The following is an 11,415-nucleotide window of genomic DNA, read 5'->3' on the forward strand; positions in this document are numbered from 1 at the left end:
AACTAAATTCCAACATCCAACATTCAATGTTAGCAGTGATAAAATAAGCATTGATAAACAGGGTCACAACAACAACATATACATGCCCAATTTAAGTTGTTCCCTTTAGTCTGATATAAAGACAGAATTAATTAAAACTTCCATTTAACACCTTACAAATGACATACAGATATGTAGGGTATGTGTCACAAAATCCTAACCTCCACAGTTGATACTAACTGTGATAATGTAAGCATCAAAACAATATTCACAGTATGTATGTAGACATGCTTAAATTATAGTGTTCCACAAAACCGATCTAGTGTTAAACTCAAATCCTCCTAGTATTTAAGTTCCAACAGTTGCTATTACAGAAGTTAAGATAGCTATCATCTAGACCCATCCTTCCAATAATTTATATTAGCAGTGGTAAGGAAAAACGTGAACTACAGAACCACAATGCATCCACAAACATGCTTAGTCTAGGTTGAACAAGCATACAACACTACTGTAACTACCAGTTTCATAGCAAAACAGATATCATTTTAGTTTAGTTTAATCTTCATTAATCCTGAAATCAGTTAAGAGTGCAAAGAGTATGAAGCCTAAGGGAAAGAGTAAGGATAGAATCTTGCCTCAGAAACTTTTGTTTAAAGTTTCAACGTCGTCTTCTTAAAAAATCCCGGCGAGTTCCAAAACCCAATTATTGTTCATGGGTACGAAACACTATTCCCGAACTTAAAATCTGATCTCTACCGTTCAGATTGTGCGACACTGAGTTATGAACCTATCCTCCAAATTTCAGCTCGATCGGACCACGGACGAAATGGTATCGGATGTTTGATGAAATCTGGGCAGAATGGAAAAAAACCTGTGTGACCCAGTTACTGTTCAAGAGTACGAATCACTGTTCTCGAGGTCAAACTCTGATCTTCACCGTTCAAATTGTGCATCACTGAGTCCTGAACCTCTCCTCCAAAATTCATCTCGATCGGACCACGGCCGAAGCGGGATCGGATGTTTGATGAAATCTGGGCAGAATGGAAAAAAACCTGTGCGACCCAGTTACTGTTCACATGTACGAATCACTGTTCCTGAGGACAAACTCTGATCATCACCGTTCAGATTGTGCGTCACTGAGTCGTGAACCTCTCCTCCAAAATTCAGCTCGATCGGACCACGGACGAAGCGGAATCGGAGCTTTGATCAAACCTTGGCAGAATGTGAAAAACTGCGTTTTTCCTTCTCCACTTCCACAAAACGTGTGTTTTAAAAAAAAACCCTACACAGATGTCTACCTTATACTTATAAAGTTTTCCTAAACCCTAGGTTCATTTAAGTCCAACTCACAATCCTAACCGGCCCATCCAATTAACGTAGAAACCTACGACGACTATAATATAAAACCCTAATTTATATTGTAATTAAAATCCTAGTTAGATGTATTTACCTAATTACCCTATTCACCATTAAATACTTAACAAATAATCTAATTGAACAAAATAATAATTAGTAAACCCAATTAAACCCAAATAAGACACACATAAAATAAGACACACATAGAATAATTAAACCAATTACACTTAAACCATTAATGTCAATTAAATAATTAAAACACTAACAAGTAATTCCAATCAAATAACTAAACCAATTACACTTAAACCATTAATGCCACTTAAATAATTAAAACACTAACAAGTAATTCCAATCAAATAACTAGAAATAAATATCATTTAAATAAATTAAATCACCATAAAAGAAATAAATTAAATCACCACAAAAGAAAACAATTAAGCACCTAATAAAAAATAATGACACATAATCAAATAAAATGCACTTAACTAATAAATTAAATACCATTAAATACCAGGAATATCCTTTTTAAAATTAGGGGTTTTACATTCTTCCCCCCTAACAAAAGGAATTCCGTCCTCGGAATTCACTCTTACCTTCTTCCAATATTTCAGGAAACCGTGAGTGAATGACATCCTCTCGTTCCCAAGTGGACTCAGACTCATTGTGATGACTCCACTGAACACGAACCAAAGGAATAACCTTATTACGAAGAATCTGATCTCGTCGGTCGACAATACGACACGGTGGCTCTAAATAAGTTGCATCCGGCTGCAACGCAATCTCCTCAACATCGATATGCTGATATCGATCCTCATCTCGACGAAATTTCCGCAACATGGAAACATGAAACACGTTGTGGATGCGATCCAAAGTATCCGGAAGTGCCAACCGATAAGCAACAGCTCCAATGCGATCCGTAATCATGAATGGACCAACAAATCACGGTGACAACTTCCCTTTCTTCCCAAAGCGCATAACACCCTTCATAGGAGACACTTTGAGTAGAACCTGATCCCCAACCTGAAACTCCAAAGCCCGAGTACGACGATCAGCATAGCTCTTCTGCCTACTTTGGGAAGTATGCATGCGATCTCGAATAAGAGGAATCTTTTCAGAGGTATCCTTGATGAACTCAGGACCTAAGAATCGATTCTCTCCAACCTCCATCCAACAAACAGGTGACCGACATGGTCGACCGTACAATGCCTCAAATGGTGCCATACCAATAGTCTTCTGGAAACTATTGTTATAAGCAAACTCCACAAGTGGCAAATATTCCTCCCAGTGGCCCTTGAAATCCAGAACACACGACCGAAGCATATCTTCCATAATCTGATTCACCCTCTCAGTCTGTCCGTCAGTCTTAGGTGATAAGCAGTACTAAGGTGTAACTCCGTACCTAAAGCCTACTGAAAACTCTTCCAAAATCCAGATACAGAGCTCGAATCCCTGTCTGATATAATAAACAATGGAATGCCATGTAGCTTCACAATCTCTGAAATGTAAAGCCTCGCCAACTACCCCGAAGTGTAGTCAGTGCAAATAGGCAAGAAATGAGCTGACTTGGTCAACCTATCCACAATGACCCATATGGAATTATGCCCCTTGAAAGAATTTGGCAACCCTTCCACAAAATCCATAGATTTGCTCTCCCATTTCCACCCCGAAATTGGTAGTGGCTGTAGAGCTCCTGGCGGCCTCTGATGATCAATCTAAACCATCTGACAAGTACTACATTGAGAAACAAAAAGAGCAATGTCCCTCTTCATACCTGTCCATCAAAACTGCCGCTTCATATCTTGATACATCTTATCGCCTCCTGGATGAACAGAGAACTCAGAGTGATGAGTCTCAGTCATCACATCCTTCCTCAAATTATCAGCAGAAGGTACCACTAACCGTCCCTTGTACCTTAAACCTCCATCAGCCCCAACATAGTAGAATGGAACCTCTCCGGAAGCTATCTCTGCGACCTTGTCGACACACTGCTGATCGGTGAGTTGTGCTTGTAAAACCTTGCGAATGATGGAAGGTGTAACCACCATGCAAGCCATAAAAGCATCCGATAACTCATCCACACTCTTTAAAGCATTCCACTCAGTAGTGAATAGAGCAGAAAGACTACCAACAGGTCGGCGATTGAGTGCATCCGCCACTACATTCGCTTTCCCTAGATGGTACTGTATAGAAAAATGATAGTCTTTTACAAACTCCAACCACCTGCGCTGTCTCATATTTAGCTCCCGCTGAGTGAACAAGTAATGCAGACTCTTGTGATCACTGAATAATCTGAAGGACTCACCCAACAGATAATGCCTCCAAATACGCAAGGCAAAGACCACTACTGCCAACTCCAAATCATGTGTTGGATAATTAAGCTCATGAGGCTTAAGTTTTCGAGATCCATAAGAAATCGGTCACTCCTCCTGCATCAATACACATCCAAGACCTTGCAACGAAGCATCCGTGTAAACAAGATACTCTATCTCGTTCTGCGGAGTAGCCAAAACCGGTGCAGAAGTCAGCTTCCTTTTCAGATCATTAAAAGCTCGCTGATAGTGTTCATCCCACATGAACTGTATACCCTTCTTGGTCAGATGAGTGAGTGGTCCTGCTATCTTGGAGAACCCCTAGATGAATCTCCTGTAATATCCTGCCAGACCGAGAAAACTCCAAATCTCAGTAGGTGATGTAGGCTGTCCCCACTCAACCACCGCTGAAACCTTGGCCGGATCCACTGTTATCCCCTTTTCTGACACCACGTGACCCAGAAATTTCACCTCCCGCTGCCAAAATTCACACTTCTCGAACTTGGCATATAACTGGTGCTCACGAAGCGTCTACAAGATTATGCGAAGATGTCTAGCATGATCGTCCTCCGACCGAGAATAAATCAAGATGTCATCAATAAAGACAATAACAAACTGATCCAAATTAGCCTGGAAGACTCTATTTATTAAGTCCATGAATACTGCAGGTGCATTAGTCGTCCCAAACGGCATAACTCGAAACTCATAAGAACCATATCGCGTGAGAAATGCTGTCTTAGGAACATCCTACTCCCTGACCCTCAGCTGATGATACCCAGAACGCAGATCAATCTTGGAGAAGTATGTGGCTCCCCTTAACTGATCAAACAAGTCATCAATCCTGGGCAAAGGATACTTGTTACGAACTGTAACTTTGTTCAACTCCCTGTAATCTATACACAGACGAAGCGAACCATCCTTCTTCTTCACAAATAGCACCGGTGCTCCCCAAGGTGATGTACTCCTACGAATAAAACCCTGGCTGAATAACTGTTGAATCTGATCCCTCAGCTCTCTCATCTCTACCGGTGCCATCCTATAGGGTGCCCTAGCAATAAGCGCAGTGCCTTGAGCTAAGTCTATCACAAAATCGATCTCGCGACTAGGTGGCAACCCTGGAATCTCCTGAAATACATCCGGGAAATCCTGTACAATCGGTATGTTATCAAATGACACAGTAATCCCTTCCTCATTTTCCTCCTCCACATGGAACAAATAGGTGCTACCGCCTCCTTTAGAATGTGGCATAGCTACTACATACATATCCTGACCAGGTATGGTAAAAATAATAGATCTATCAAAACAAACAACTTGGGCATGGTAGTGAGACAACTAATCCATCCCAAGTATCACATCACAAGTGTGCATGTCCAGGACCAATAGATTGGCTAGAAATCTGAGTCTACCAATATCTAGTGTCACAGGCCCATCACTCTCATGTATAATAGCTGTATTACCCAATGGTGTAGAAATACCCTGAGGTCTAGTGCATACCCTCGTCCTCATCCCAGACAAAGCAACAAAAGTCCTAGCTACAAATGAGTGTGTAGCACCTGTATCAAATAAAACACGTCCATGCAAACCATGAATAGGAAACTTACCCTCAATAGTCTGAGGTGCCTGTACATCCTGTGGCATGGGGTTATACACCCTGCCATAGTGCAACTGCTGTGGTGTCTGTCCCTGAGTCTGCGGCGGTGCCGGTAAAGCAAGATGTGTTTGTCCCTGAATCCGTGGAACCTGTGGAGCTGGTAGAGGCACTGGCGCCCTCTATCCTTGCTGCACATACTGTCTCTGTCCCTGTCCTTGTCCTGCTTTAGGACACTGCCTGGTGGTATGACCATACTCTCCACAAGTGTAACAACTACCCTGGAAAGTACCAAATGGCCTCCTCTGTCGGTTAGCCTGTGGCTGACCCTGTCCTGCCTGTGGTCCCCCATTCTGTTGCCTCTGAATAGGTGCCCCATTCCGGTGAACATCTGAACCACCTTTGTGCTTCTTCCAAGGCTGTTGTCCTTGGAACTTGCCTTTGTCATTCTGCCGGTGACCATTGCCATTTCCTTTTTCAGCTGACTGATTAGTAGAGTCTTTATCTCCCCGCTTCTCACCACGAGCCTATCTGATGTCCACAGTCAACTGATACTGTTGTAGAACGGCGTCTACCACCTGAGCATAGGTAGTATAGGCTGGACTACCTGTAATAGCTCTCTTGATAGACCACATCAGTCCCTTGACAAAACTGTTGCGCTTCTTCTCCTCTGTATCCACCTCCTCCGGTACAAAGAGAGACAAGCGTGTGAACTGCTACTCATACTCCGCCACTGTCATGTTTCCCTGCTGCAGACTTAGAAACTCGGTCTTCATAGCTGCCCTGACTGCATAGGGAAAATATTTCTCATCAAAGCGAGCACTGAACTCATCATAAGACAATGTTATCCTCTCCTCTGAGGTGGTAACTGACTCCCACCACTGTAGTGCATCCCCAACTAGTTTGAAAGTAGCAAACATCTGCTTCTGAACCTCCGTGCACTGAACCAAACGAAGATGACGCTCAATGTCCTGTTTCCACTGGTGAGCTGCTTTCACATCGGTTAAGCCTGAGAACACAGGTGGACTCCCCTTTATGAAAGAGCTCCTAGCCTTTCCCCAAGAATCCGTCTGAACCATTGGTGCTGGTACAGGTGCCGGCTGTACCTGAGGCTGATTCCGAAGTGCAGCTGTTACCCCAGCCTCTATAGCCCGAGCAACGAGGTCATTGAGGTGAGGAGGAATCTCTGGATCTCTGACCTGGTCCAGAGTCTGTTGAACATTCTCCTGTTCCTCCTGAAACTGATCCATGTCATCTTGAAACCCAAGCCTTTGCTGCTCTTCCTCCATTTGCTGACGCCGTAGGAGATATTGTTGCCTACGTGCCGTTCTCCTTTCCTTCCTAGTTCCTTGCATGTTCTATCCATTTCTAGCGTTAACCATCTGTTAACACGAAAAGACAGACGTCAGTACCCTTTCTATACGAACCATAAGGAATACAATGAATCCTAACTTAAGCTCTATTCAAGAGAAAACGCTACGCGGAAGACTTAATACGAAAACATCCTAGAGACACTTGAACCTGGAGTGCTCTGATAGCAACTGTGATAATGTAAGCATCAAAACAATATTCACAGTATGTATGTAGACATGCTCAAATTATAGTGTTCCACAAAACCAATCTAGTGTTAAACTCAAATCCTCCTAGTATTTAAGTTCCAACAGTTGCTATTACAGAAGTTAAGATAACTATCATCTAGACCCATCCTTCCAATAATTTATACTAGCAGTGGTAAGGAAAAACGTGAACCACAGAACTACAATGCATCCACAAACATGCTTAGTCTAGGTTGAACAAGCATACAACACTACTGTAACTACCAGTTTCATAGCAAAACATATATCATTTTAGTTTGGTTTAATCTTCATTAATCCTGAAATCATTTAAGAGTGCAAAGAGTATGAAGCCTAAGGGAAAGAGTAAGGATAGAATCTTGCCTCAGAAACTTTTGTTTAAAGTTTCAACGTCCTCTTCTTAAAAAATCCCGGCGAGTTCCAAAACCCGGTTACTGTTCACGGGTATGAAACACTATTCCTGAACTCAAAATCTGATCTCCACCATTCAGATTGTGCGACACTGAGTCATGAACCTATCCTCTAAATTTCAGCTCGATCGGACCATGGACGAAGCGGGATCGGATGTTTGATGAAATCTGGGCAGAATGGAAAAAAACCTGTGCGACCCAGTTACTGTTCACGAGTACGAATCACTGTTCCCGAGGTCAAACTCTGATCTCCACCGTTCAAATTGTGCGTCACTGAGTCATGAACCTCTCCTCCAAAATTCAGCTCAATCGGACCACGGACGAAGTAGGATCGGATGTTTGATGAAATCTGGGCCGAATGGAAAAAAACCTGTGCGACCCAGTTACTGTTCACGTGTACGAATCACTGTTCCTGAGGTCAAACTCTGATATCCACCGTTCAGATTGTGCGTCACTGAGTCGTGAACCTCTTCTCTAGAATTTAGCTCGATCGGACCATGGACGAAGCGGGATCGGAGCTTTGATCAAACCTTGGCAGAATGTGAAAAACTGCGTTTTTCGTTCTCCACTTCCACAAAACGTGTGTTTTATTTAAAAAAAACCCTACACAGACGTCTACCTTATACTTATAGAGTTTTCCTAAACCCTAGGTTCATTTAAGTCCAACTCACAATCCTAACCGGCCCATCCAATTAACGTAGAAACCTACGACGGTTATAATATAAAACCCTAATTTATACTGTAATTAAAATCCTAGTTAGATGTATTTACCTAATTACCCTATTCACCATTAAATACTTAACAAATAATCTAATTGAACAAAATAATAATTAGTAGACCCAATTAAACCCAAATAAGACACACATAAAAAAAGACACACATAGAATAATTAAACCAATTACACTTAAACCATTAATGCTAATTAAATAATTAAAACACTAACAAGTAATTCCAATCAAATAACTAAACCAATTACACTTAAACCATTAATGCCACTTAAATAATTAAAACACTAACAAGTAATTCCAATCAAATAACTAAAAATAAATATCATTTAAATAAATTAAATCACTATAAAAGAAATAAATTAAATCACCACCAAAGAAAACAATTAAGCACCTAATAAAAAATAATGACACATAATCAAATAAAATGCACTTAACTAATAAATTAAATACCATTAAATACCAGGAATATCCATTTTAAAATTAGGGGTATTACAACACACCCACTTGGTTGTCCACAATCTTTCCACTTTTCAATGTAGTCACCGTATTGACATGCTCTATTGTGTGACCTTCCGATGAGGAATGAGTTTCCACGACACATTGTTGCTTTTGTGGGGCATTCAAAGGCATTTTTCCTTTCTCTCTAACATTTAAAGTACTAGCTATTTGCCCTACTTGGGTTTCTAGCTTAGCAATGGATTGAGAGTGAGAATGAAATAATTGTGTGTTTGCCTCTAAAGTGCCCAAAGCTGTCAAAACTTTCTCTTCAAAAGCGGGACTTCTAACATTTCCTTGGGAATATGATGATTGATTAGGAAAATGAGAATTTGAAAATTGGTTTCCTTATGATTGATATGATGATCTAAAATTTTGGGAACCTTGGCTTTGTAGTGGAGGTGGAATGTATTTCCCTTGAAAACCACATTGGGAAGGGTTTGAGCCCTCCCCTTGGCTTTTCCAAGAAAAATTCGGGTGATTCCTCCAACTAGGATTGTAATGATTTCCATAAGGATTGTTCCCTTAATTAGTAAAACCAGTATTTGCTTGTTCATGATGCTCACTTTGCACATGTCCATAGGGACAATTGGAAGTTGAATGTAAAACACTTGAACAAGTTATACATGTCTCATTAGATGCATGACGAGAATGGTTAGGGAAGGAAGATACTTGATTCACCCAGTTTTGGTTGATCAAAAATTGATCAAATCTTTGAGATAATGATTCCATTTCGGCAGCAATTTCATTGGAGTGGTCAACTTGATGTAAGCCAACACTCTTCCTACCACTAGAATTTCTACCATTCTTTGAAGATAAGGTACGGTGCAAAGGGTTTTCACTCATGTTTTCATAAAGACACCACACATCATCCTCATGCCTATCAATGTAAGAGCCACCCATGGAAGCATCAACCGTACCCTTGTAATTATCCGATAAGCTCTCAAAGAAATATTGAACTAATTGCCATTTAGGCATGTCATGATGTGGACACTTCCTAAGCAATTCATTAAAGCGTTCCCATGCCTTATGGAATGTTTCCCCATCCCCATGTGAAAATTCTCAAATTGAGGTTCTCATGGCATTGGTCTTAGAAATCGGATAGTACTTCTTTAAGAACTCTTGTTGCATTTCCGCCCAAGAAGTTACTGAAAAAGGCCTAAGATTGTTAAACCAATATTTTGCCTTCTCTTTAAGGGTGAATAAAAAAAGGTTAAGCCTTAAGACCTCTTCCAGCATGTCCGTATATTTTACGGTGGAACATACTTCAAGAAACTCGTCCAAATGCTTGTAAGGTTCTTCACTTGGAAGTCCATGATAGTTAGGAAGTATTTGAATGGTTTGTGGCCTGAATTCATAGTAGTGTGCTCTAAATGGTGGCAATTGAATGTATGTGGGTGTATTATATTCATTAGGCACATAGTGATCTCTTAAAACAAGTGGAGGATTAGCAATTAGAGGTGCAACATGGGCACCTTGGTTGCCTTGAATGATGGGAGGTGGTGGAGCATAGATAGGTCTTCGCTTTCCCAATGGGACTTGGCCTTGTTGTTGTGGTGGATGAACATATGGCCTTGGCATGCCTAATGGAACTTGCATGTTATCATGACGCACATTGGGGTTGAGGATACCTTGTTGGTCTATGTGACCAAGGTCCTCTACATGGTCCTCATTGTGTCCTTCCATTGATGAAATGGATTGACTAGAACTAATTCTTCCCCTAAGGTTTCTAACAATGGATTCAAGATGAAAATTTAAAGGGACAAGAGTGGGTCTCAATGATCTACGACCATGCATGCACAATGCAACACAACAAGCAATAACAACAAACACTTCACCTTCACAACAAATCAAAATCAACAAACTTCCTCCACATACAATGTTCTCATACTCCCATGCTTTAACAATATGCAAGAAAAGTAAATTGCCTCCACGCAGGCTCACGATTTATCTAAGAATTAAAATACAAGCCTCCACACGGACCGACGATTTAACTAAGGGTTTGAGTAAGAAAAGCTCACAAAGGTCCTTTAGCACTTCAACTCCAAATTTTTAGCTTTGCTTAGCATATTTTTTTAGATTTTTAGCATTTTTCCTTGCTTGCTTAGCTCCTTTGCTTGGAATACTCCTTTGCTCACCTTCTTTGCCTAATGCTCCTTGTCAAACAAGAACAAACACAATAAATAACAAAAATTGAAAACAAAGTAAAGACACGATCAAAAGAGTACTAATTCCAAATTGATTCCATAAATACGACGTTGCCAATCAATTAATCAATCCCCGGCAACGGCGCCAAAATTTGACGAGGCCGCTCGATATACGCCAAAATAATGTAGTGAATGTGCGGTTCAAGAAAAGCCTTTTGGGTCAAGTTTAAATTTATAAAAACCACTACTAACACTACTACTAACGTAGCAAGAGTGAGTAGGGATCGTCCCAAGGGATTGAGGTGTCGTACTAGCTTGAGGAATCAAGATTAGAGTTAGTAGGTCAAGTGATCAAAATGGTGGTTGGTTGGTTGAATTAAACTAGATGCAAATAGAACTAAAGTAAACAATAATGCAATAGAGAGAATAAAAGAGAGAGAGATCTTGGGGTTTAGAGATCACCACTAAGCATACTTTTCTACGCTTTTACTGAATGATTAATCAGGGGAAGAATATGTATTGCAACAAAGTGTGTGTGTGTGGTTGTTTCAACAAGCATGGATGACAAATTAAGCATAGATTGTCTAAACAACATGGTGGTTAGCACAACATATCAAATTAAGCCATTAATCCTTTCTTTAAGCTCACAATCCAAACACATCACAAGGTTAGAGAAATATATTACTTGCCTTCATAAGTATGGAACATCAACAACAAGTATAGATTGTCCTCCCATTTAGCAACTACACTACAACTAAGCTAATAAAATGAAATTAAACTAATTAAACTAAGGGAGAGGTACAATCCATCAAGAAATGAGTATGAACCA

At 40.5% G+C, this 11,415-nt stretch overlaps 1 pseudogene; it reads left to right on the top strand.

Moving 5' to 3' along the window:
* The first annotated feature begins 9,415 nt into the window (after window positions 1-9,415).
* On the top strand, window positions 9,416-9,514 carry LOC132315213 (small nucleolar RNA R71; annotated as a pseudogene).
* The last annotated feature ends 1,901 nt before the right edge of the window (window positions 9,515-11,415 follow it).

Source organism: Cornus florida, unplaced genomic scaffold (genome assembly GCF_030987335.1).
Source record: "Cornus florida cultivar Cherokee Brave unplaced genomic scaffold, ASM3098733v1 CherokeeBrave_3.0.0_Hap2_Chr06, whole genome shotgun sequence".
Taxonomy (NCBI): domain Eukaryota; kingdom Viridiplantae; phylum Streptophyta; class Magnoliopsida; order Cornales; family Cornaceae; genus Cornus; species Cornus florida.